This window comes from Grammomys surdaster, unplaced genomic scaffold (genome assembly GCF_004785775.1).
Source record: "Grammomys surdaster isolate TR1022 unplaced genomic scaffold, NIH_TR_1.0 232, whole genome shotgun sequence".
NCBI classification, from domain to species: Eukaryota; Metazoa; Chordata; class Mammalia; order Rodentia; family Muridae; genus Grammomys; species Grammomys surdaster.
The window spans coordinates 1,894,849-1,897,158 of record NW_021604677.1 but is presented as its reverse complement, the minus strand read 5'-3'; the positions used below and the strand labels follow the sequence as shown (position 1 = coordinate 1,897,158).

General features: G+C 41.3%; 1 pseudogene; it reads right to left on the bottom strand.

The window, feature by feature from the left end:
• Positions 1-1,153: 1,153 nt before the first annotated feature.
• On the bottom strand, positions 1,154-1,590 carry LOC114626277 (annotated as a pseudogene).
• Positions 1,591-2,310: the final 720 nt, after the last annotated feature.

Sequence of the window (2,310 nt, the reverse complement as noted above, 5' to 3'; positions counted from 1 at the left end):
AGGAATATACAGCCAACACCAGGGATGAGATGGTTAAAGGCTAGCATAAGAATAAAATTAACTAGAGCCAGCGCAATATGGCACAAACATAGTTTGTTATCTGACTATAGTAAGTCTTAGATATCCTAACACATCCAAAGCTCAAGAAGATGATCTTACATAGAATTATAAAAAGCTGATAGAAGCCTTTAAAAAGGAAACAAATAAATCCCTTCAAGAAACAGGAAAATACAATCAAACTGGTGAAGGAAATGAATAAAACTATTCAAAGAACCAACAATGGAAATAGAAGCAATGAAATGAAAGCCCAAACTGAGAAAATCCTGGAGATGTAAAACCTAGAGAAGAGAACAGTAATTACAGACACAAGCATCACTGGAAACAACCTACATGTCTCTCAACTGAAGAATGGGATTTAAAAAAAAATGTGGTACATTTACACAATAGAATACTATTCAGCTATTAAAAACAAAGACATCATGAAATTTATCCAGCAAATGGATGGAACTAGACAATATCATCCTAAGTGAGGTAACTAGACCCAGAAAGACATACATGATATGTACTCACTTATAAGTGGATATTAGCCATAGAATATAAAATAATCATAATATAACCCACAGACCTAAAGAAACTAAATAACAATGAGGGCCCCGGGGGGGGGGGAAGCTTGAATCTCACTCAGAAGTGGATATAAAATAGAAATTGAAGGTAAATGAAACGAGGGAACTGGTTGGAAGAGGAATTTGGTAGGGAGACAGAAGTGGGGATCAGGCATGGTAAAGCAGCTGGGAAGAAGTGGAGAGATGGGAAAGAGAACCGAAATTGGTAGGGGTGGGCATCTCTAGGATTAGCTGGTTATCTGGACCAGGGGAGGCTCCCCGAGTCTATGTGGTGACCCTAGTAGAGACTTTTTAGCAGCTGGGGATATGGATGCCTTAGGCAGCACAATACCTAGGTAGCTGCCTACCCTCTATGCTGTTATAATCTTCCTTCCTAACTATAACCTGAATTATCACTTACTATGTTTTATGTTTCATCTGGGCTGCTCTTAGCTCCAACTGGCCAGCCCACAGGGCTACATTTTTTATGGCTCACATAACCTATGGCAACGAACTTGTCTCCTCTCCTGCATGTTCTTCTTCTTCTTCTTTTTTTTTTTTTTTGGAGGCAATACTGCAACTTTATTTGACATTCAGCAGGTTAGTTCTCATCCACATTGACCGTCTGTAGATTTTTGAATGTGGTAACAGGCACGTAAGTTACCAAGGTGTAGAGCTTGTTTGGTGAATCCTCATCTTCATTACGTTTTCTGGACAAACGTACTCTGATGCAATATGGAACATTCCTTATTCCCTTGGCCCAGACGGCTTTATTGAGCCTGGTGTCAATGCGCACATCTGGAGTCCCCATTTCCTTCATGGCAAACTTTCGAATTTCTTTGAGTGCCCGAGGAGCACGCTTCTTGAAGCCCACTCCATGGATGAGCTTGTGAATGTTGATGGTGTATTCTCGGGTCACCACCTCGTTGATGGCAGAACGGCCCTTCTTCTTCTCGCCACCCTTCTTTGCGGGAGCCATTGTGCCGGGCCCAAGTTGGAAAGACATGTTCTTCTTCTATTACCTGGTGGCTTCTCTCTCCTCCCAAGCCTGACAAACCTTAACCCTACCTTTTTCTCTTCTCTTGGTCTATTGGCTGTTGGTATCTTTATTCATCAATCAGAATTAACTTAAGAACAAAATCCCAAAGGCTACACACAAATTCTAGGTCTTAGGAGCCCAAATTAGCATCAAAAAATACAACATTAGGCCAATGCATTACAATAGCCAATCAATGAAGGGCCTAACTTGAGACCCACTCCATGGAAGAGAGCCAACATCTGACACTATTAACTATTACTATTAGTATTACTATTACTATATAACTATTACTATATAACTATTACTATTACTATTAACATAACTATTAGTTATGCTATGCTAGCATAACTGTCTTCTGAGAGGCCTCATCCAACAGCTGATGAAAACAGATACAGAGACCACAGTCAAACATTAGGCAGAGCTCTCAGGGAGTCATGTGGAATAATGGGGGCAAGAATTGAGGGAATCAGAGAGGTCAAAGACACCACAGGAAGAGTCAACTTACCTGGGACCATGGAGGCTCACAGAAACTAAACCACCAACCAATGAGTATGAATTGCCTGGACCTAGGCCCCCTACATATTTGTAGAGGATGTAAAGCTTAGTCTTCAGGTGGGTCCCCTACCAGTGGGGAGCTGTCTCTGACTCTGTGCTTGCCTTTAGATCCCA